Source organism: Aquarana catesbeiana, linkage group LG04 (assembly GCF_042186555.1).
Source record: "Aquarana catesbeiana isolate 2022-GZ linkage group LG04, ASM4218655v1, whole genome shotgun sequence".
NCBI lineage: Eukaryota > Metazoa > Chordata > Amphibia > Anura > Ranidae > Aquarana > Aquarana catesbeiana.
This window is the reverse complement of record NC_133327.1, coordinates 119,071,021-119,097,056: the sequence shown is the minus strand read 5'-3', so window position 1 is coordinate 119,097,056 and position 26,036 is coordinate 119,071,021. Positions and strand designations below refer to the sequence as shown.

Here is a 26,036-nt window from a genome sequence, read left to right as displayed (position 1 = left end):
GCATCTCTTACTTAATTGTTTCACTACACCCTAACTTCCTATTACTTCTTAGCGCTGCATTCTCTACACAGCCACCCCCGTCACCGTGGACCCCCCCACGCCTAACAACCGACACAGAGCATCAGATAAATCTACATTTGATAAGGAGGCAGACTTACCGGGCTGACCGGGCTAGTCCCCCACAGCCGCTGCACCTGCATCTCCTGCTGGCATGCGATCCCGCTGTTCTTCCTCCTCAGATCCTGAGACTTCTCCCCCCGACCAAACCTCAGGGGCCAGCAGCATCGGTGTCAGCAGCCCCCCAGGCGAAGCAGGCCTGGAGGTCGTGGATTCTTGCTGCTCTGCAAAGCTAACTAGAGGCAAAACAAGAGGGGAGAATGGAGAACATATTAATGGCACAAATCTTCAATAAAAAAAACAAGCAGCTGTGGCAGCACAATGGTTACATATATAGAGAGCAATGTTACAAAGTAATTGAAAGTAAAATCTGTGCCATGATACTTGAACCAGACTGATACCATATAGCCGTAGCAAGTATAGGTTTTGTTGGGTAGCACCATGTTGCTAGAGGATGTCATAGCACAATGCTGGAATTAAATGATTGCCCTTCCCTAACTGTATCCCCAATAAAGAAAATGTGAAAGTAAAGACACCTGTACATGGCCACAAAGTAACAACATAGGTAATAATAATAAAAGTAATAATATAAGCAATAATAACCAAGCATCGATTAGCACACCTTTATACTAGAAGCTCATCTAATTGAGTAATTCCTTTTCATTCTTAAATAAGTATGTGTTGCAAACAAGGCTGTAGGCAATGAGGAAAGTTAAAGGCTAAGTGCAGCTTTGTTCACCTATTTTCCTTTTTTGTTTCTAAATTCCAGCTTCCCAATGTACCAGTATAGCATTAAAGTGGTTGTAAATCCACTTTGTAAAAATCACGCAATCCCCTGGCTTTCATAATACTAATTGTCCTGTATATGTGCCTTATTTTAAAAAAGCCATTTTATACCTTATTTAATAGTGCCGCTCTGGGCTCATGTGACCGGCTGGCTTTCCTCTCTCCCGATCTGACAGGTACAGCAGGAGGGGTCGAGATTCCCCCCACTGACATCAGTCAGGAGAAGGAGAGGAGGAGAAAGCTGACCGGTCACGTGAGCGCCGAGCGCTGCTAATAAATAATGTATAGTACGGCTTTTTTATATATACAGGACACTTAGGATTATGAAAGCCAGGGGATTGCGTAATTTTTTTTTCTTAGTTATTACAGCAGCAAGGGGGGGGGCCCAGACATAGAGCTGACAGGCAGAGAGAGGATGGGGAGGAGGACAGAGGGAGACAGGGGAGACCTGTCTCCTCTGTAGCAGCGGATGACGGAGGCACTTAAACTGACCACGGTGTCAGGGCTCAGCAGCCATGATACACCATGGTCAGTTTACAGGGGGAGGGTATAGTCAGGCAGGATCAGCCACGTATTTCAGGTCTTACAGAGGGCCAAATTAGACAGCACAAGCACTGGGGCTGATTTATGAAAGCCGGGCATCATCAGTAGAGGTGCACGGCGAGGCACAACGCACATTTTCATATTTACAAAACAGTTCACAGGGAACAGAGTGCGAATCCCCCAATATACTATAGCGATTTCGGCGCACGGGAGAATGCAATCTGTGCGCCACTATGGACATGGCACACAGCATCTTTAAAGCGGTTGTATACGCTGTTTTTTTTTTTTTTCTACACCTGCAAGGGAAAAGGCATAATGAGCTAGTATGCACCGCATACTAGCTCATTATGAGATACTTACCTTAGAACGAAAGCGCCGGCATCTCACCCGGTCCACGCCAAGGGAGCTGACATTTCCCCTCGGCGCGTCTTCCGGGTATCGCGGCTCCGGCGCTGTGAGTGGCCGGAGCCGCGATGTCATCACTCCTGAGCATGCGCGCGGGAGACTTCTGTCCGGCAAGCTCCGGAGTTTGCCGGGCTGTCAGCCGAGAATCCCCTGTGCGCATGCGCCGCTGCAGTCAGCAGCTCATTGCGAGGGGAATATCTCCTAAACCGTACAGGTTTAGGAGATTTTTTTTTACCTACAGGTAAGCCTTATTATAGGCTTACCTGTAGGCAGGGGCGTCGCTAGGGTGTGGCTATTGGGGCTATAGCCCCAAATCTGGGTTCTATAGCCCCGAGTCTCTTGCCGCAGGGTCCCTGCCTAACCAGTGGGTCGCGGTCGGAGCTGCTGCGGCGGGCGGGCTGGCTGCATGAGACAGGCAGAGGAGAGAAATGAGCGGGTGGACAAGCAGAGATGACATCTCTCTCCTCCCGCTCCACATCAGCGCTCTTCATCACCGGGCCTCTTCAATGTGGGAGCAAGGTGTGGCAGGGAGCGGAGAGATGACATCATCTCTCACTGCGCGCCACACATCAGCGCTCTTCCGCCCTCACAGCGCGGTGGAGTAGAGGTCGCGTGCTTCCTGTCATAGGTGGAGCTCCACTTTGCAGTCAGACCCCCTTGCTTCAATGCCGGAGGTGCGGCAGGGAGCAGCGAGATGACATCATCTCTCACTGCCCGTCTGCATCACTGCTCTCCTGCCCTCACTAAATGAACCAGTGCTGCCAGCCTGCCACCAATGCAGTGTCAATTCACATTTGGTGGCACAGGCTGGCATGGCAAGTGACAATCCACATCAGTTGGCAAGTGACAACCCACATCTGGTAGCTTGTGATGTGGCAAGTGACAATCTGCAAATGGTGGCAGGAGACGTGGTAAGTGACAATCTGTAAATGGTGGCAGGTGACGTGGCAAGTGACAATCCACATCTGCTGCCAGGTGAAAGTGGCAAGCAACAATCCACATCTGGGGGCAGAGACGGTGGCAAGTAACACGCTGCATCTGGTGGCAGGAGATAGGGCAAGTGACACGCCCAGGGCTCCCACTGATTCTGCATTATGGTGAGTTGAACCACTTCATTATATATTAGAATGTAACAATAGGAACAATGCGCTTCAATCATCCTGACACCATATCAACCATGGTGCCATGATATTCAAAGGTTTGCCACGAGATTAGAAAAGTGACGTATTATATCGTTAATAGGTACCATCATCCTTTAAATGAATAAGACAATGTTAGGTTGAAAGAGAGAGCAGCGAGGACCTCTCCAATTGGATCCTACCTCTTTCGAAAATATTAGGACTATTGCGGTACCGAAGGGATATAGACAAGGGTATTATAAAAGTTATTTAGTTCATTCAAAAATAAGATATTAAAAAGTGCTGCAAAGGACACAATATGAACCATAACATAATAACACAATCACAAATTAATTGTTACAGCAATGTTGACAGTCAGGTTGTATAGATAATGCCCACACAGACACATAAAGGCAGGCTATATGGTACTTGCAGACATGACCTCTACAGTTTCGCGGTGAAAGCCGCTTCTTCAGGAGGCGACTTTGGTACATATTCTACAAAATGACAAAAGTATAATATCAACATTACAATACATGGAAAGGGGAAACACATATACATGAGTAATGCAAAATTAGTATTGGAGAAGATAATCATTGTTGAATGTTGCACTCACCAACCTATGCCCACAAGGGGTTTAGAGCGACACTGTGAGACGCCCACAATGGGCGTTCCCCCGGGGGCGGGCCAGGGGGGCACTTAAGGTGGTACTATTGTGGAGAAATAGAAAATGAAGTATAAATAATAATAAACTAGGGTTCTATTGAATAAGAGAACCACCCGGGTGTGTAAGGTCACGGTAGAGAGTGGTGGAGGAAAGGGAGGGAGAGGGAGGAAGGAAGAAGGGAGGGAAGGGGAAAGGAAAAGTGAGAGGGTGGGAGGGAAAGAGGGGGGAAAAAAGAGGAAGAGGGAAAAGGACTGAGGGAAGGAAAAGGGGAATAAAAGGAGAATAAAGGAAAGGAGAAAAGAGAAGGGGGGAAAAGGAAGAGAGGGGGAGAAAAAGGGGGGGGGGGGGCGAAAGGGGACAAGGGGAGAGGATAGAAGGAGGGGGGGGAGAATAGAAGAAAAGAAAGGGAAAAAGGAAAGAGAGGGAGATAGAAGGGGAAGAAAGGGTAAAGAGGAATAGACCTAGGGGAGAAACCAAGGAGAGGAGAAGGACCCGCCACCTGACCAGAATAGTATCAGTAAAAAGGCTTGAAAGAGCGGGGGTTTTTTTTATCAAAAAGATATACCCACCGTTGCTGTAACGTTAAAACCTATACCAAACTTGATGGCTATCCACACCCAGAATGTGTAAGTGGTGAAACACCAATGGCCGTGGGGACCAGACAGCAATGCCACAGGAAGCCCTTGGTAATAAGTAGATAAATTAGGGTTATATCAATTTGCTGAGCACTTCTGCCAAAGGGAGAGATGCTTTCAGACAGAGGAGAAAGAGAAGATGGTGCATAGTAGTGTCATAATGTCCCCCCCCAAAAAAAGACATGTGGTAACTACTTACGGGTTTCAAACGGCGCGAGTGGACTGCTGGGTGTGTGCCTCTCTTGGCAGTCAGATGAAACTGCTGCCTTAAATGCCTCCAACCCGGAAGTTAAACGCCTCCTTCATCATGGAACAGGACCACCATACCTGGCCTACTAACACCTTTATTCTAAAACTCTTAGAATTTATTCTGACTAAAAATTATTTTTTGTTTATGGATCAATTGTATCTTCAAACCCAAGGCGTTGCAAAGGGCACGTCTTGTGCTCCTTCCTACGCCAATTTATTTCTGGGTGGTTGGGAGCAGGCGGTCTTTGGTGATGACCTCATGGAGCCTTTTCTGAACCATGTTTTGGGCTGGTTCAGATTTATTGACGACCTACTGGTCATTTGGACAGGTACAGAGCAACATTTAAAAGCATTCATTGAAAGGTTAAACACTAACCATTTCAACCTTCACTTCACTTTCACATATAATACTCAGAGCATCTCCTTTCTAGATGTACAGATTATCAAAAACTCTGCTGGACAATTAACCACAGATTTATACCGCAAACCTACAGCGGGCAACATGCTGTTGCATGCTTCCAGCTCACATCCCCGCCCTCTGATTCGCAGCATCCCTTATGCTCAATATTTGAGACTAAGAAGGAACTGCACAGAGGACGGGGACTTTCATAGACAAGCAAATGCTTTACGCACACGACTTCTGGCTAGAGGCTACAATTGTACCATTCTGAGGAAAGCCTTTAATAAGGCCTTAGCCTTAGATCGACAAACACTACTGTTCGGGCCTCCACGTCCCAAAAAACCCTATATGACTAAAATCATCACCAAATTCTCCACCCATCACCACCAGTTACGTAACATATTATCAAGCCATTGGCACATCTTGACAGACCACCATACACTTAGAAAATACATTAAACCAACTCCTGACTTGGTCTTTAGGAGGGCCACCTCTTTGAGGGACAGGCTCACTTATAGTCATTATAAAATCCCCCCTACCTGGCCCAAAAAAACCCAGAGGCACTTTCAAGTGTGGCAATTGTCCACACTGCCCCTGGATCCAAGAGGGACAACAATTTCTACTCCCAAACGGCGAGATGTTCTTTCCAAAACACTCAGCCGATTGTGGCACACGTGGTGTAATTTATCTTATGACCTGCGCTTGTAGCGCCTTTTATGTGGGAAAGACGATCAGAGAGCTACGGCAGAGACTGGGTGACCATTTATATGCCTCTACTAATGGCAAGCTGATTACGGTGGGCTGCCACATAGGCATTCACCACCTCTTTAATCTTGATTTTATCAGATTCACTGTTTTAGAAGTTGTCCCTGAGGACCCCAGAGGGGGCAACTGGGATTGCCAAATTTTGAAGCGTGAGTCGCTCTGGATTGAGCGACTCAACGCTCTGACTCCACCTGGTATCAACGAGGCACATTCCTACAAGTACTTTCTTGAATGATCTATTAATTTATCCATCAGTCTCTGCTGTAGCTACCCTTGGACATTTGCTCTATAGGCTATTGTGTATAAAAAAACTTTCCTGCACGCATAGTACTGCATGTCTTTCCCACATTAATTATACCCTTTATGATATGTACATATGTCATCTATGTCCCAGTCTCTCTTTTGCATAACCAGGTTTCTCCCATGACTGTCTGCAAGTGGACTCTCCACACATAGTCTTTTGTACAACGTGTTTGCAAGTACTTATGTTGTTGACTTGGCTTACCACAAGCATTTTGTTAAAATACATGCTCTGTAATTACTGTCGTGTATATTGAGTGTTGATTTTTTTTACGGGGCAGAGTGACGCACATCCCTGGCCATGGGTAAAGTTTGCTCCCGTTGCCAGTGATTCGGCATCCCCGTCCTTGATCTATTCATTGTAAACTCTGTTGATTTATCTGAATATACAATCTTGCACTCGCTCTCCCCTCTGAGTGACGTGAGGAGTTAACTCTCCCCATACGGCGGGCTTGCGATCCTCCACGGAGCCCAGCTGCTGCTTCTCCAGATTGACACTGTTGCGTCAATCACTGTGGAGCTGCGCGCTTGCGCGGGATGTTTCCTCGCGCATGCGCAACAGAGGGGGATCGGACCCGGAAGAGACGGCAGCTGATGTCCTCAGCGCCGTTTAACTTCCGGGTTGGAGGCATTTAAGGCAGCAGTTTCATCTGACTGCCAAGAGAGGCACACACCCAGCAGTCCACTCGCGCCGTTTGAAACCCGTAAGTAGTTACCACATGTCTTTTTTGGGGGGGGACATTATGACACTACTAAGCACCATCTTCTCTTTCTCCCCTGTCTGAAAGCATCTCTCCCTTTGGCAGAAGTGCTCAGCAAATTGATATAACCCTAATTTATCTACTTATTATTAGGGGCTTCCTGTGGCATTGCTGTCTGGTCCCCACGGCCATTGGCGTTTCACCACTTACACATTCTGGGTGTGGATAGCCATCAAGTTTGGTATAGGTTTTAACATTACAGCAACGGTGGGTATATCTTTTTGATAAAAAAAACCCCACTCTTTCAAGCCTATTTACTGATACTATTCTGGTCAGGTGGCGGGTCCTTCTCCTCCCCTTGGTTTCTCCCCTAGGTCTATTCCTCTTTACCCTTTCTTCCCCTACTATCTCCCTCTCTTCCCTTTTTCCCATTTCTTTTCTTCTATTCTCCCCTCCTCCTTCTATCCTCTCCCCTTGTCCCCTTTAGTTCCCCCCCCCTTTTACTCCCCCTCTCTTCCTTTTCCCCCTTCTCTTTTCTCCTTTACTTTATTCTCCTTTTATTCCCTTTTTCCTTCCCTCCCTTCCCTCAGTTCTTTTCCCTCTTCCTCTTTTTTCCCCCCTCTTTCCCCCCTACCCTCTCACTTTTCCTTTCCCCTTCCCTCCCTTCTTCCTTCCTCCCTCTCCCTCCCTTTCCTCCACCACTCTCCACCGTGACCTTACACACCCGGGTGGTTCTCTTATTCAATAGAACCCTAGTTTATTATTATTTATACTTCATTTTCTATTTTTCCACAATAGTACCACCTTAAGTGCCCCCCTGGCCCACCCCCGGGGGAACGCCCGCTGTGGGCGTCTCACAGTGTCGCTCTAAACCCCTTGCGGGCATAGGTTGGTGAGTGCAACATTCAACAATGATTATCTTCTCCAATACTAATTTTGCATTACTCATGTATATGTGTTTCCCCTTTCCATGTATTGTAATGTTGATATTATACTTTTGTCATTTTGTAGAATATGTACCAAAGACGCCTCCTGAAGAAGCGGCTTTGACCGCGAAACTGTAGAGGTCACGTCTGCAAGTACCATATAACCTGCCTTTATGTGTCTGTGTGGGCATTATCTATACAACCTGACTGTCAACATTGCTGTAACAATTAATTTGTGATTGTGTTATTATGTTATGGTTCATATTGTGTCCTTTGCGGGACTTTTTAATATCTTATTTTTGAATAAACTAAATAACTTTTATAATACCCTTGTCTATATCCCTTCGGTACCGCAATAGTCCTAATATTTTCGAAAGAGGTAGGATCCAATTGGAGAGGTCCTCGCTGCTCTCTCTTTCAACCTAACATTGTCTTATTCATGGTGCCATGATGATTGAAGCGCCAACACCACCCATTGCCAGTGAAATATGGCTTACCACCGGTGTGCCCCTCCCCCGCGGGCCTGCAAAAAGGTTGGTGACCGCTGCTATGGGCTCTAGCCCCAGATCTTTTGCAGACCTAGCAACGCCCCTGCCTGTAGGTAAAAGTAAAAAAAAAAGGTATACAACCGCTTTAATTCAATATTAACAGAAGATGCCGGTGCCAATATTATGGGGTGATGTGAGGAAGTTTAGTAACAACTGCCCAAGTAACAAATATGCCCAAAATATAATGAGAAAATAACTTTTTCAGAGAAAGCCTGCTGTGCCTGCAAGTACTTTTAAAACTGCGTGAGGTCAATGTAAGCACTGCACATGCGCAAGTGGCTCTTGCGCTTGTTCAAATGCATTTGTTCACTAGGCGGCCAAAATCTTAGTAAACGTCAAGCAACGTAAATGCAATTACATGGGTTGAAAAGGCGCACTTCTAAACGTTACATTTTTTTTTTACGTTGGTTCACCTTTATGTATTTTTTAAGGAGATTTGCACACAGGTCATGTTAGCATGTTACGTTGCCAACATGTGACATGCACCTTGTTAAAATTATGTTAAAAGGCTCTCACTCCTCTAGCTCCTCCTAAAAAGGGCATTTAACCTTCCCCCTCTAATGCATATTGTTTCCTTGGGCTAGCTTTTGCTTTTAAAGGGGAACTTCACACTACATTCTCCAATGCTCTTGTCTCCCCCTCTAACCCCTTGGATTTCCATGGGCTAACTTTTGCTATTAAAGGGGAACTCCACACTCCATTCTCCAATGCTCTTGTCTCCCCCTTCTAATGCATATGATTTCTTTGGCCTAACTTTTGCTTTTAAAGGGGAACTCGACACTCCATTCTACAATGCTCTTGCGTCCCCCTCTAAACCCTTGGATTTCCATGGACTGGCTTGCTGTGTGTTTGGCTAGGGGTTTATAAGTGTTTGGGAGGGCACAATATTTTTTTCGTTTGGGGTGGGATTTTTCATGTGGGGGTTCTCATTTTAAGCCTTAACAGATCCAAATGTATTGGGGGGGGCAGGCAATTTTTTTTTTTTTTTGGTGTTAAAATCTTGCAGCTGCAATGTAGATTTGTAACTTTTCTCTAAAGCTGTACATATTTGAAGCAGCATTTTGCATGCTACAGATGCACCACTTTACAAGCAAAGTAAGCCCCCCCCCCCCCCCCAAGTCACTAGCTTTTCAGCAATTTTGCATTTTTAAAGGCACATCTCCTTGTTTCGTTTTTGGGGTTGTCCATATTGGTGACATTAATATATGTCCCTCAGGGTGGGCCCTGGGCCCCATACCCATTTTAAGGCCAATAACTAGAAGATAAGCCAGCCAAGTAGGGATTAGCAAAATTAACAAGCCAGTTCCCATAGACTGCAATGGCATTTGTTGTATAACTTTTGCCCATGTTAGGCTCTCTGTTTGTCCCCCGGGACTGGGGGGTGTTTGTCCTATCTGTAATTTTGTAGCATGCTGGATGATGAGCTTAATTTTGGACAGGGAGTGGCTTTTGTGCTAGCTGCATTTGGGTTGGTCTGGGCATGCTCAGGGACTTTGCTTTTTTTTTCTTCTTTTTGAGTGTAAACAGCACTTGGATGTTTCTGGGCATGCTCAGAAAGTGTGTTTTTTGGGTTAGTAATTAGTAGTTAGTAGTTAGTAAGGACATCTTTAACAGGTGTACCCATTTTGAAGTTCTGTCTCTACATTGGGTGAACTTGCATTTTTGTGTGTTTCATGTATGTGTTTCATGTGTGCATTGCCTCATTAGCATGCAAACATATGTTATATAAAGCTTGCAGATAGCATTCTTTACCTTGCCTTGAAAAGCTGCAAGATTGTGTGTGGCCGGCAAGAGAGTACATTTAAGTGTCCTTACAGTGTTTGTAATGCATGTATTTTCTCTTTTTATTTTGTTTTTTATGTCTTTGCAAAACAGATGTGTTTTAGAGCAAGTTTTTTTTACTTTGGTTTATTATATTTTTTTGGGTGGTGGGGGATATTTTCCCCTGAAATATTTTTGATGTTGTCAATGTGTGTCGTTTGTAGGTTTCACTTTGATTTAATTGTCTGTGCTGCATTATTTTGCAAAATCTTCCTCAAGATGTTGTGACTAATGTTAAAATCCTTAATAGATGTCAGTTTGTGGGTGCACTCCTGTTAATTTCCTATGCAAAATGGTCAGACCTCAAAACCATATTCTGTTAGTGTCTCAAATTAACATACATGTGTTTTTTGCTTTCCTTGCTCTTTTCCAAGTCCTGTTTTGTTTACCAATAAAATTTGTAGCAAATTTTTATGTTTTATGTGTTTTGTTAATTTTCATGCAACAGATTTCCCAGCTGCAGCTTAACTAGGCTGATTGGCATGGCAAAACAAAAAAGGTGTGATTTGTCCTGGTGCCTTCATGGTAGCATATGCTGGTTCTCAGCCTCAGTCCTTAAGTACCCCTGACAGGACATGTTTTGGGAATTTATCTTAGCTAAAATAGCTGTCCAAAATACAAAGCCATTGACTTTTTAAAGCACCTGGGCAAGATGAAGGAAAACCTGCATTCATGGCCTGTTGGGGGTACTTGAGGAGAGGGTTGAAATTTAGAGTACTGAGCTAAAATCAAGCTCAAGACAATCGTATTCTAATTGTGGGCATTTGAGGGAAACCAAGCGAATGTTAGAACCCCTGCTTGTATTTTTTAAGTTGGGCTTTGTGTCCCTTTTCTTAAAATTGGCTTTACTTCCTGTCACATAGCCAAACAGGAAGTGGGGGTAAAACACTACCAATGTCTTTGCTTGGGGACACACAGGTCAATCTAACTAGTGTCCCCATTAGGCAAACTGCACTCTAGCACTTTGTGTACACCCCACATTATTAGGTATTTTGGGGTTTATTAAAGGCAAATCCACTCTGCAATACAAGCGTACTCACTGTAAATCTGTGGGAAGGCACTGGTGATTTTATCATCCAATCACGTAGAAGCAAAGATGCAGATTTTTTTTATATTCCTTGCATATCCCCCTCAGATCTCCAGCAACTGCACTTCCAAGTGCACTTGTAGTGCAAAGTGGATTTGTCTTTAGTAAATAAATCCCAAAGTCCAGGATACCTAATAATTTGGGGTGTACAGAGCAAAATGCTAGTGTGCAATTTACCTAATGGGGAAACTATTTAGATTGACCCGTGTGTCCCCAAGGAAAGACATTGGTAGGCTTTTACCCTCACTTCCTTTTTGGATATGTGACAGGAAGTGAATAAATTTGAAGGAGAAAGTGGCAAAATTTGGGAGGTGTCTTCACCCTATCAGGGGTGCAGACATCCCTCTGCACTCTATCCCCAAGCAAAAATAAGAAATGATTTCATTTAGTTTAAAGTTTAAAGATCAAGATCTGAAAATATACATTTATTGGGTTTAGAAACACTTCTCTGTTCTTTGTAATGTATTGAATGATCTGGGTAAAAAAAGAAAAAAAAATTTCAAAAATATATTAGAAGTGATAGGAATGAGATTAGATATCAAAAGAGTTAATTAGCTGAGAACACCTACTAATTGCCTAACAAGACACATCCAATGAGTTGAAATTAACCAATTGGATTGGTCATGTGCTATTATCAATGAGAAAAACGCAGTTACCCTAGCAACAGTTACAGTTTACATACGTGGGTATTTATTATCGTTATTTGCGCTTCAAAGTGCGCCAGTTCGCACGTTCACCCTAAGTCAAGATGATATTTAGCGTATTTTGGGAAATGTCCCCATCTTCCTCAGGGATGGTGTAGCCTGGAGCTAACCTACCATGACTAAATTGGAAGAAACAAAAAAATGACTCATGCCACTATAGAAAGATCTTCTCTGTAGAACTTCTCTGTAGATGAATTGTTCATGTAGGCAGCTTTAATTGTGCTTCTCGTCCTTCTGTCCTTGTGTTTCCAACCTATTGTTTCAACCTTTGCTTTGTATTTTACTTCCTGCTATACTACTTACAGCACTTCGTTATGTTGTATGTTGTTTACTTTCTATATTTTTTGTTGTCACCACTGCCCCGTGTTACTGCCTGTCTTGCTTTCTTCTGTTTGGTTGTTCTCAATAGAATTTATGTTTATGGCATGCACACCTTAAAAAATCACTGTCACTTTGCATATGCAGGACAAAGTCAATCAATGTCATTGCAAATGACCCTCCCCCGGGGATTTATATTCACCTTGCCCACCTTGCCTGCATTCCCATGCCACTGATCGCATTGATTTGGATCCAGGGAATCAGTGATGTCACTCCCTTGGTCATGTGACAGTGCTTGGGTCTAGTGATTGGCTGCTAGGTCTAATCCTGTCACAGGGTGAGGGTTTACATGCCCCCCCATACTCAAAAGAGCAGGCTAGTGTCTCTGGCTGCAACTGAGGAAGCAATAGAATGGTGAGGAAATACGGGCAAGATGATTATAAAAGGGAACTTCTCTTTAGAAAGACACTCTAATTTTGTCCTGCATGGGCAAGGTGACAGTGTAGGCAGGCTACTCTTTACCATTCACGTGACTATCACATGCAGCTGAGCAGTCTTTCTAACTGACAGAGGTCCAGGCATTTAATTGGTTCCTTCACCAAGCTCACACTTTAACCAGGATGCAGGCCATGGTCTCATCCTCATTCCTCCAGTCACCGTACTTAACCCCTTAGCATCCAGAACACTCTCTCTACACAGATCTGTGTTTTACACTTGGTCCATGTCATAGCTCCCATACTCAACTGAAAACTTGGGGCCTGTGTTACAGGGGAACCTGAGTCGAGCATATTACCTGAGGGGGTAATCCCTAACCTCCAGGAAGTTGACTGTCCCGACAACCTCTGTATCTGAGCAGGTTTGCACAAACACGAAAGATTTACTCTTAACTGAAATTACACTTCTTTACACATACCACAGAGCAGTAATTTACGTCTTCACAAGATACCCTCTCCAGATATGGTTCCCCAGCTGGAACATTAATGAAGCAAGGAATTTCTTTACTTTTAACTTTAGTAATTGAAAGAAGGATAACATAACAATACATAATTTGGTAGTAAATCCATGCACACAAGTGTCTCATCTATAGCAGTCCAACATAATGTTGATAGGTGCGTAACTTGAACACTTTAGTTTCCAAAATCCTAATAATATCTGAATAACTGTCCCACTATCACACATTGTTCACATTAGTGGTGCTGTGGTGTACTCACTGTTACATGGTGTGCTAGTTCCAGGCCATGGATCTCCTTTACTCCAGAGCCTCCTTCCCAAGCTCTAAGGGGAGCTCTCCCACGTTGACATGGACATCTTTCTGTGCTGCTGCTGGCATTTCAAGAGAGTGATCCAGGATCCTCCCACATACTGTATATAGGTGTAGCGCTGGTAGATTTTCAGTCTACCGCTTATAGGTAAATTTAGTGGGTTATCTGTTCATACATAGTCAGATTTGCCTCTGTTCCAGCTTGGCTGAGTTGCATGTAATTTCACACTGTGCCTGTGGGTGTCGTTTTTACCATGGGTTGGTGTTGGAAAGGCAGCACGCTAAAGTGTATGAGTGCTCCTCTGTCCCAGAGATAACTCAGTGGAGGAGGTCCTCTGAGTTGCATTCTGGGAGAGGGTAATTATGGGATAGACGCCATGTTTTAGGATTCGTTTCGTTCCACCTACTGGCCCTCCCGGCTGACAGGTATGTGCTAGGAGTACTACCTCGTGGTCCTCCATCCGGGAGGCCCACGTAGCTGCAGCGTGTGGGTGAGCCCAGAAGCCTGTCTGGGGCCTACCACAGCGGCAGAGGAATGGTCCTGGGCTGTTTGTCCTAGAGGGAAGAAGCTGGACAACTGAGAAGATCCCAGGGGAGGACCCGCCATGGAAGGATCATGCAGAGTGCTGGTCTGGAGAGGGGCCTGGTGACTCAGTTGGAGGACGTATCCTAAAGTAGCCCTACCGCATAGTACTGCCGGGTCGGCTTAAAGGTTCTAGTGCTGTGTTTGCTGTTCATCATAAACCATTACATCCTGTGGCAGAGGATCGTACGGGTTTTCTTCCAATCAAGTCTGTGGCAGAGACTTTTGTTCGTGCTGCGTACTAGCTGCTAGGTTAGTGAGAGAAACCTATCCAGGCGAGCAAAGATTCAACTCTAAAGAGAAGGTACATTCATCTACAAGTCTAAATTCCTAATGCTACACCAAGAAAAGGTATTTGAACTTCCCTGCAGCTCTCCTTCTACCTCTTTCCTGCTACTTCCTTCAATTTATGTTTATTAAAGCATTGGAAAAGATACTCAAGTGTCCGGTGCCTACATCGTGTGGTGTTAAACTCAACGGGACCCTAGACCCGGTTCTGGTGAAATAGAGGTAGCGAAGGTGATGGTAACAGCCCGCAATAAACCAGCAGCTCCACCGAGAGTTAGTGCTACATGTGGGGGCTTGTCCGGGATTGTTGGCCGTCAACCTCCCACAGCCCTGAGAAGTATTTCACCGGGAGTTTATGTTGGAACAAATTTCTGGACTTTGTCATTTTTTTGGAGAGAGGAAGGGGTTAAAGTGCAGGACTTTATTTCTGACTGCATAGGCTGTGGGTGAGCAGTAAAAGCCCGGGAGCTACGTGATCAGAAGAACAAGTGGGAGGAGCCTAACCTTCTTGTTGCCGCGTGGGACGCGTGTGTGTGTTTGGCGCCAGAGGAGAAGAAAGGCCTTGTGATCGTGCTGAAAAGATCAGAGTGCGGCCATGTCTTCTTTTTCGTTGATACCGCCAAATATGGGACCTAGGATGTTCCCTACGAGTACCGCTGCGGGTGCTATGCTGACCGGAACCTTGCTGACAGATACCGGCATTCGTCTGAAACCGCAGGGGAGGTTTGTTCTCTACACGGTTGAAGACATTGAAGGGCTGGGCATGCTTTGCCATAAGTGTGAAGGACTGGCCATACATCTCCGTCCATTTGTTCGTTGTTTGCGGTGCGGAGAATATTTGTTCATAGTGGAGCAGCCTACTATGTCGCCTTGTGCTTATCGGATGGACTGGGCTACAGGTATTGCTACAGTGGAACCTGCTACTGTTGCTGTTGGAGAACAACAGACTGTGATTTCGCCTGTTGCCACCGAGAATGTTCCTGAGGGAGATACCGCTGTCGCTACTTCATCAGCGGACATCACTTTCATTTCCAGGTCCACTACGCCTATCCCCGTTGCACCTGTCCAAAGGAAGGTGGGATATGTAAAGGCTTCCCGCGGCCGTGGTCAAGGCCTATCCCAGAGACTACCCGAACCAGAGCCAGAGAAATGTATGGATCCGGGGAAGTCCACGCCAGGAACGGGTGAGAGATCAAAGGGGGACATATCTGGGACTCTGTGTAAATATTTGCCGGCAGAAGAGTTGAGAGATTCGGAGATAGATTCCATGTCAGATCTCTCTGGTGATGATGATTTATTTGAGACAATGTCACAGGAACTATTGTGGGCCCAGGGCGAAGATGTTGCTTCTGCCTTGACTTTCTCAGAGTGGACAGCCATGGACTCTGGGAAGACATCACCTTGTATGGAGCAGCACAGTACTACCAAAGAGACATTGTCAAAAGTTGCTCATTTGCTTCTGACACCCGTCGGGTCTATGGTGAATAAATCCCCGAACTCTTGTGTGCCTCCTGGTTTGGGGAAAAATAGATCATTGCCTAAACTTGCACGTTTACAGAGAGTGTTTTCCAAACGTGTTGCCACAGAATATGGGCTGGAGTTTCCCTATGTTCCTCAAGAGATCATGCAGGAAATTGAAGCCAACCGGGAACTGTGGTACAGTGAAGCTGTTTGGGACTATTTGTCTGTGCCAAAGCCTTTCCGGAAGACAGGATGTTCTGTTGCCATGGACGAACGCTTCAGTGGATGTTTCCTACACTGGAACTATGGTCGGCACATCTATGCTGACAAAGTGGTCATTTGCAGACCTGGAAAAGATGACATTGTGTACTTTATCACCACAGTGGATAAACTGGGAAAGAAACTGACATTGCCAGATGCTCGGTTTTATTGGTGATTATGAACAAAGAACTCTAGGGTGTATAATTAGAGAGTGTCAGTGTTCAGAAATCTTCGCGATCAAGATAATGTTCATCTCAGTGTTTCTAAAATCCAAAGACTCTTTGATAGCTGGATTTTCTCCATTAAAAATAGGGATGGACTTCTTAAGTTACTTTAGTTCGTTTTATTAAAAGGAAAAAATATACGGGAAGAGAGTGTCATTCTTCTTTTGGGATGAGACTTTGCTCCTAAGCTGTTTAGTAAGGATACTGTATATATTTACTGTGTGTCTAACTTTGTTTTTTTCAGGAACAATTGGATCTCCTGTCAAGCTGTTAGACTTTTCAGCTAGATAGACAGTGGGGTTGTGACAGACGTAATGTGATTTTGTTCGTGGATGTGAACATGTTGTTTTATAAATGTTGAAACTGTATTATCTCTATACTGTCTTTTCTTTTTCCTTGCCCTTGTCCAAGTTTTAAGTTCAAATACCTACTCTCAGGCTTGGGAGTTATTTTTGGCAGACGTTGAGGACAACGTCTATTGTAGTGGGGGGAGTATGTAGCGCTGGTAGATTTTCAATCTACCGCTTATAGGTAAATTTAGTGGGTTATCTGTTCATACATAGTCAGATTTGCCTCTGTTCCAGCTTGGCTGAGTTGCATGTAATTTCACACTGTGCCTGTGGGTGTCGTTGTCACCATGAGTCGGTGTTGGAAAGGCAACACGCTAAAGTGTATGAGTGCTCCTCTGTCCCGGAGATAACTCGGTGGAGGAGGTCCTCCGAGTTGCATTCTGGGAGAGGGTATTTATGGGACAGATGCCATGTTTTAGGGTTCGTTTCGTTCCACCTGCTGGCCCTCCTGTCCGACAGGTATGTGCTAGGAGTACTACCTCGTGGTCCTCCATCCGGGAGGCCCACGTAGCTGCAGCGTGTGGGTGGGCCCAGAAGCCTGTCTGGGGCCTACCACAGCGGCAGAGGAATGGTCCTGGGCTGTTTGTCCTAGAGGGAAGAAGTTGGACAACTGAAAAGATCCCAGGGGAGGACCCGTCATGGAAGGATCATGCAGAGTGCTTGTCTGGAGAGGGGCCTGGTGACTCAGTTGGAGGACGTATCCTAAAGTAACCCTACCGCATAGTACTGCCGGGTCGGCTTAAAGGTTCTAGTACTGTGTTTGCTGTTCATCATAAACCATTACTTCCTGTGGCAGAGGATCGTATGGGTTTTGTTCCAATCAAGTCTGTGGCAGAGACTTTTGTTCGTGCTGCGTACTGGCTGCTAGGTTAGTGAGAGAAAAATTCCAGGCGAGCAAAGATTCAACTGTAAAGAGATAGTACATTCATCTACAAGTCTAAATTCCTAATGCTACACCAAGAAAAGGTATTTGAACTTCCCTGCAACTCTCCTTCTACCTCTTTCCTGCTACTTCCTTCAATTTATGTTTATTAAAGCATTGGAAAAGATACTCAAGTGTCCGGTGCCTATATCGTGTGGTGATAAATTCAGCGGGACCCTAGACCCGGTTCTGGTGAAATAGAGGTAGCAAAGGTGACGGTAACAGCCTGCAATAAACCAGCAGCTCCACCGAGAGTTAGTGCTACATAGGGAGAGGTCAGGACAATTCCTGTAAGTCCACCTACCACAAGGGGTGTCCTGTAGCTGAATTGGGACTCTTTCACCTGCCTACAACAGTACCTCTTTACAGTGGATCTAAACTCAAAAAGTAATAATTACTATTTTATAGAAAATATATAGAGGAAGGTTAACTTTGCCTAATTATTATCCTGAAAACTTTACCCTTTGCCTCTAATTGCTCCTGAAAAATATCAGTGCACTTCCTGACTTGTCACTCTGCCTAGGCACTCCTGTTCTGTGGCCTGATAGTTGTATATATGCAGTGTAATAGCCAGCCTCTAATGTTTAGTCTCCCAAGATCCAAAGAGAGAATTGGTAATGTCACCACTGTACTGCTCCCTATTCTCTTTTCTGAAGAGAAAGCTGTATCCAAGGGCCTGCATTGAAAAGATCTTCCTGCTCCTTAATTATCCATCCTGTGGATATGTGCTTTCTCCACCCCTCCTGCTGCTTTCTCCTATTAGTCATCAGATCATCAGTCATAGAGGGGCAGGGGCCAGATCTGACATGAGAAACCTCTGCTGCAGCCATGAGCTTGGTGTTATTAATTTAATCCGTCGATTGATACTGGTGACGTTCCAACCTCGACTTCCCCGCCATCCCTGCCTCAAATGGTTCCTGGGCTTTCCTCTTATACAGGGATCCCAGGACCCAAGTAAATTATCTCAGGATGTTAAGTGGGAGGAGATAGGGGAGCATTCATTCCCTGATCTCCTCTGCGACTAAGGAACCTGGAAGCAACAAGCATTTTGTTACTTTTGACCTTTATTGCTTCATTCCTTGGCCACTGTGGCTGGGTAAGCAACTTGTCCTTGATTAACTGCAGTGGAGGACATACAGTAGGTGACATTAGGGGTCTAATAGGCCTCTAATGTTGCTATAAAGAGAACCTGTCATCTGTCCACGCTATCTCATAGGGGGCTTGTTGGCTCTATTGTAATAGCAAAGTAAAGGAAAAAAATTAAAACATGTTATAAAAATAACTTTCTAATTATTAATAAAAAATATAAAATTATTTAAAAAAAAATGGAAAGCATCCCTGCCACCCACCACATGCACCTGAAAAAAAGCGTGCATAGGTGCGCTGGTGATGTTCCTAACATTGGAATGATAGCAATAATTCTAGGGCCTTAATTATTATATTATTTTACAGGATTTATATAGCGCCAACAGTTTGTGCAGCACTTTACAACGTTAGGGCAGACAGTACAGTTATAATACAATTCTATACAGGAGGAATCAGAGGGCCCTGTTCGTTAGAGCTTACAATCTAGAAGGGAGGGTTATGTGATACAAAAGGTAATAACTGTGGGGGATGAGCTGATGAAGAAAATGAACTTAGAGTTGTTAGTTGTCCTGGTTAACTCTAACTGATAACCCATAAAGGCTTTTAAGCACCACCTAAGGACAATTTTGGGTACTGTAGTTTTTTTTCCATCTGGCAGATACATGCAATTTAAAGCTTGACATGTTTGGTATTCATTTACTCCATGCAACCCCATATTTTATATTTTTTAAATCTGGGTATTATATTGTTTTCGTATGCCTTACAATTCATTTAATTTATTTTAGTGTAGTGTATTTTTTCCTGAAACAATGCGTTTGATATACAAATTGCAGTGTCCACCAATTTACTCCACAAGGCCTCTGGTTTCAGAAAATATGTAATTGTTTGAAGGTTAAATGTCATTTCTAGGAGCCAATTCAGGACGTGTGTAAAATGCAGAACATTTACATTTGTGCAGAAAATTAAAAATTTGGCCTGGTGGAAAAGTGGTTAAGGTGGCTACATGTACAATAAATACATATATTATGCAGAAATATAAGGAATCACCCAAAGTTTAGTTACTGCTACAAATTGCTTGAAATGATTGTGGTGTCCAGGTAACGTTTGATGATTATTCTATACAATGTACAGTATCTCACAAAAGTGAGTACACCATTTACATTTTTTTTTTTGTCTTTTCATGTGACCACACTGAAGAAATTACACTTTGCTACAATGTATAGTAGTGAGTGTACAGCTTGTAATGTCTAAACCGCTGGCAACAAATGTGAGTACACCCCTAAGTGAAAATGTGCAACTGTGCCCAAAGTGTCAATATTTTTTGTGGCCACCATTATTTTCCATCACTGCCTTAACCCTCTTGGACATGGAGTTCGCCAGAGCTTCACAGGTTGCCACTGGAGTCCTTTTCCGCTCCTCAATGATGACATCATGGAGCTGGTGGATGTTAGAGACCTTGCGCTCCTCTACCTTCCATTTGAGGATACCCCACAGATGCTCAATAGGGTTTAGGTTTGGAGACATGCTTGGCCAGTCCATCACCTTTACCCTCAATTTCTTTAGCAAGGCAGTAGTCGTCTTGGAGGTGTGTTTGGGGTCATTATCATGTTGGAATACTGCTCTGCGGCCCACTCTCCAAAGAGAAGGGATCATGCTCTGCTTCAGTATGTCACAGTACATGTTGGCATTCATGGTTCCCTCAATGAACCGTAGCTCCCCATGCTTGACTGTAGGCAAGACACACTTGTCTTTGTACTGCTCACCTGGTTGTTGCCACACACATTTGACACCATCTGAGTCAAATAAGTTTATCTTGGTCTCATCAGACAACAGGACATGGTTCCAGTAATCCATGTCCTTAGTTGCTTGTCTTCAGCAAACTGTTTGTGGGCTTTCTTGTGCATCATCTTTAGAAGAGGTATCCTTCTAGGACGACAGCCATGCAGATCAATTTGATGCACTGTGCGGCGTATGGTCTGAGCTATGAGAGGCTGACCCCCACCCCTTCAACCTCTGCAACAATGCTGGCAGCACTCATACGTCTATTTCCCAGACAAACTCTGGACATGACGCTGAGCATGTACACTCATCTTCTTTGGTCAACCATGGCGAGGCCTGTTTTGAGTGGAAAAAGTGTCCTGTTAAACCGCTGTATATTCTTGGCCACCGTGCTGCCTGCAGCTCAGTTTCAGGGTCTTAGCAATTTTTTTATAGCCTAGTCCATCATTATGTAGAGCAACAATTCTTTTTTTCAGATCCTCAGAGAGTTCTTTGCCATGAGGTGCCATGTTGAACTTCCAGTGACCAGCATGAGAGAGTGAGAGTGATAACACCAAATTTAACACACCTGCTCCCCATTCACACCTGAGACCTTGTAACACTAATGAGTCACATGACACCAGGGAGGGAGAATCGCTAATTGGGCCCAATTTGGACATTTTCACTTAGGGGTGTACTCACTTTTGTTGCCAGCGGTTTAGACATTAATGGCTGTGTGTTGAGTTATTTTGAGGGGACAGCAAATTTACACTGTTATACAAGCTGTACACTCACTATTTTACATTGAAGCAAAGTGTAATTTCTTCACTGTTGTCACATGAAAATATATAATAAAATATTTACAAAAATGTGAGGGGTGTACTGTATATAGATACTGTATATGTATATATTCATGTGCAGTACTCATAAGTTTATCTCATGTGTTTTAATTACTTCCCACACAACATAGTTAATTTATCAGAAGAAAGTAATGGAATAAAATGCCCCAATATACATCCACCTCCTTCAACAATCCGGACAGTTGCACTTCAAAATTATCCACTTTATTTAGGCTACTTTCACACTGAGGCGCTTTACAGGCGATACAGCGCTAAAAATAGCGCCTGCATGGCGCCTGTAAAGAGCCTCTCCTGCCACTCCAATGTGAAAGTGCTTTCACGCTGGAGCTGTGCGCTTGCAGGATGGTCAAAAAAGTCCTGCAAGCAGCATCTTTGCAGCGTTGTAGGATCGGTGTATACACCACTCCCAAAGCACCCCTGCCCATTGAAATCAATGGGGCAGCGCCGCTCATAATAGCGTTGCTTTACCGCCGACGCCCACCCCAGTCTGAAAGTAGCCTTAGGCATGACAGCAACAGAAAAAAGACACTGTCGGGACTGTGAAAATTTGACGTATTTTGTGCTATGTCATTGCTTAATTATGACTCCTACATCCATGACACCCGCCATCTTGTTTTCCACCAACTCTAGATTAATGTACCATAATAAAGTTTATAAAGCAAAAAGGGGTAAAATCAAGGGAACACATTGTGATAGACTCACCCGGGACAGAGGCTTTTGGAGGGAACTGAATGCTAGCTTCTTGCCTACTGACTATATGCCCTGGCATTTGAAGGAGCTTCAAGCATTTAGGAAGATATTCTGTTATGTAATACAAAAGGCCATGATGGTCTCTGCCAGTGTGGGACTCATAGCCGATGTATGTGAAAGGAATGCTGATTAATGAGATCTGGAAAGCCCTGGGTCTCCTGTTGTCTACTAGTCTGGAGGGTCTTTCACCCATTGATAATTGTGCTCATTAACACATCTTTGTCTCCTAGCAAACTATTGGGGGATGTGTTTCTAGTTATGTGTATTGTAGATTGTGAGTCAGGAGACGGCAAGACTGACCTGAAAGGTTATATCTAGTTTTAGCTATAGTTATAGTTTGTTAGCGCTCACATGGATGCACTAAGCCATGCACTAAGCCATGGGGAGCAGAAAAGAACAGTCAAAAGATCTGCATAACAAGGTAATGAAACTTTACAAAGATGGAAACAGATATAAACGGAAACGGATATAAAAAGATATCCAAAGCCTTGACTATACCAGTTAGTACTGTTCAATCATTTAATAAGTGGAAAATTTGGGGATCTCTTAATACCAAGCCAAGGTTAGGTATATCAAGAAAGATTTCAGCGACAACTGCCACAGGAATTGTTCAGGATACAAAGAAAAAACCCACAGGTAACCTCAGGAGAAATACAGGCTGCTCTGGAAAAAGATGGTGTGGTTGTTTTTAAGGAGTACAATACGATGATACTTGAACAAAAAAGAGCTGCATGGTCAAGTTGTCAGAAAGAAGCCTTTACTGCACAAGTTCCACAAAAAAGCCTGATTACACAATGCCCAACAACCCCTTGACATGCCTCATTGGCTTTTTTGTAGCGTTGGCACAGTAAAGGCTTCCTTCTGGCAGCTCAACCATGCAGCTCTTTTTTGTTCAAGTATCATTGAATTGTGCTCCTTAAAAACAACCACACCATCATTTTGGAGAGCAGCCTGTATTTCTCTCTATGTATCGTGGGCAATTCTTTGTAGCTGCAATCTTTCTTGGTCTACCTGACCTTGGCTTAGTATCAAAAGAGCCCTGAATTTTCCACTTCTTAATAAGGGATTAAACAGTACTGACTGGCATATTCAAGGCTTTGGGTATCTTTTTATATCCTTTTCCATCTCTATAAAGTTCCATTACTTTGTTACGCAGGTCTTTTGACTGTTCTTTTCTACCTCCCCATGACTTAGTGTCTAGCCTGCTTAGGGTATTAAAGTGAGAGCTAACAAACTCATTGACTATTTATACACAGACACTAATTGCGATAAGTGTGGGAAATTAACCACTTCAGCCCCGGAAGAATTTACCCCTTCCTGACTAGAGCACTTTTTGCGATTCAGCACTGCGTCACTTTAACTAACAATTGCACGGTCGTGCGACCTTGTACCCAAACAAAATTGACGTCCTTTTTTTTCCACAAATAGAGCTTTCTTTTGGTGGTATTTGATTGCCTCTGCGGTTTTCATTTTTTTGCTATAAACAAAAAAGAGACAATTTCGAAAAAAAAGCAATATTTTTTACTTTTTGTTATAATAAATATCCCCCAAAAATATATAAAAAAACATTTTTTTCCTCAGTTTAGGCCGATATGTATTCATCTACATATTTTTGGTTAAAAAACCCACAATAAGGGTATATTGATTGGTTTGCGCAAAAAGTATAGCGTCTACAAAATAGGAGATAGTTTTATGGCATTTTTTTAAATATTTTTTTTTATTAGTAACGGCGGCGATCTGCGATTTTTATCCAGACTGCGACATTATGGCGGACACATCGGACGTTTTTGACACTATTTTGGGACCATTGTCATTTATACAGCCATCAGTGCTATAAAAATGCTTTGATTACTGTGTAAATGACACTGGCAGTGAAGGGGTTAACCACTAGGTGGCAGTGAAGGGGTTAAGTGTGTCTTAGGGAGTGAGTCTAACTGTGAGAAGGCTGGGCTTCAACACACAGGACAGTGATCACTGCTTTCGATGACAGAGAGCTGTGATCACTGTCCTGTTACTAGGCAGAACGGGGAAATGCTTTGTTTACAAAAGCTTCTCCCCGTTCTTCCTCTCCGTGACACAATCACAGGCACCCGGCAGACATCGAGTCCACGGGACCCGCGGTCATGATCACGGAGACTGTGGAGACAGCGGTGGCGCGCACGCGCTCGTGCCACCGCTTTTTAAAGGGGACGTACCTGTACCCTTTTGCCTGCCAGTGCCATTCTGCGCTGGTCGGCAAGCGGTTAAGCTTTAATAGCCATTTTAACCTGTGTGTGCCACCTTCTGTGTCTGTACCAAGGCCAAACATTTCAGGGTATGTAAAGTTTTCATCAGGGCCATTTGGGTGATTTCTGTTATCATTACGATTTGAAAAGGAGCCAAAAAATATGTGATAATAAATGGCTTCATGTGATCACTCTCCTTCAATAAAAGACAGTTTTTTGGTATGATTAGTCATATTTTCAATATAAATGCCAAAATTTCACAATTTCTGCCAGGGTATGCAAATATTTGAGCACAACTGTATATATATGTATATATATATATATATATATATATGAACAAAGGGTTGGGGGGGCACACCCTAAACCTGAATATCTAAAGTTGGTGCCGCTATAAAGACCTATGTATGTGGTTCTATGTATATGTGTTTATATATCTATATACATATATATATATATATATATATATATATATATATATATATATATATATATATATATATATAAAATATACAGTAAAACCTTGGATTGCTAGTAACGCGGTTTATGAGTGTTTCGCAATACAAGCTGTTTTTTTTAATCCTGACTCGATTTGCGGGCGTTGTCTTGCAAGACGAGCAGGATTCAAGCCTCTGGGGTGTGCAGTACCGCATATGGCCAGTGGTGCAGGGGCGCCGGTGACGCTCGGGGACACTCGGGGATGCTCGGAGACACTTGAAAACTCTTCGAAACACTCCATTCTCGAGTGTCTCTGAGCTTTTCGAAATGTCTCTGAGTGTCTCTGAGCGTTTCCGAGTGTCACCTCTGGCCACATGCGGTACGGCATACACTAGCAGTGACACTGGAACAAATTATCTTAGTTTCCATTGATTCCAATGGGGAAACGTGCTTTGATATATGAGTGCTTTGGATTACAAGCAAGCTTCTGGAACAAATTATGTTCATAATCCAAGGTACTACTGTGTATATACATATATATATATATATATATATATATATATATATATATATATATATATATATATATATATATATATATATATATGTAGGAAGGCCAGTATGGTGGCCTGAATTTATGGGAGGAGCCCGGGGGGTATTTAAGCAGCCCGCTCACCTGTGGTGCTTGTCGGTTTCCTGTGCGCGATATACGTCACTAGGCCGACTATTCCGATTTCAGCGTTCGCAAATACTTGGCTCACAAGTTCCCGCATTCGTGATCTCCGTGCCCGAGAGTTTTTTGAAGCCCGCGTTTACCGATTCGTTCGCACCACGCGTCTGGCTGGGCTGTCGCAGGTAGGGTCCCCTCGGATTTTTGTTTTTACGTACTTTTATGTCATGTCACTAAACCGTGATATTAGAATTACGAATCACTCGCAAATTTCACGAACGTAACCGCATGTGTATCACTCGCACTGTCGTCATGTTACCATTTCGCGTTATCTGAGGAAACCACAGCGACGCAAGCGTCGCTTCATTTCAGACAGTTCTAAATTGTTAAACATGTGTCAGTAGACAGCCACAGCGATTTGTAAATGCATAAATCTTTTCGAACCACGTGAGTTCGATACCAATCATTTCTCATTTCTGAAACATTTCTAAAGACATTTCTAACATTTCAAACCATTTCAAATCATTTCTCATTTCAGTCACGTACCGCGCTCCGATTCGAATCCAGTCGCACCTAAAAGATGCACCGATTCGCTCCGGTGTGCCCCAGTAATTACGGCCTCATTTCAGTACATGCTCCAGAGTCACGTCATTATCAGTCGCTTCGTACCTCTGTCATGGTTATCATTTCATTGCCACGTATCACGCTCCGATACGAATTTAGTCGCATGGAAATGCACCGATTCGTCTCGGCGTGCCCTAGGTATTAGCCACATTTCAGTACATGCTCCAGAGTCCGATTCGTAGTCAGTC

At 43.9% G+C, this 26,036-nt stretch overlaps 1 long non-coding RNA gene across 1 annotated transcript in view; it reads right to left on the bottom strand.

Annotated features, from left to right (window-relative positions):
- Positions 1 to 26,036, bottom strand: part of LOC141141405 (uncharacterized) — a 79,785-nt gene that overhangs the window by 5,614 nt on the left and 48,135 nt on the right. Inside the window, exon 3 of the long non-coding RNA XR_012244063.1 lies at positions 159 to 353. This is a non-coding gene — a long non-coding RNA (uncharacterized lncRNA). The remainder of the gene's footprint in view (positions 1 to 158; positions 354 to 26,036) is intronic.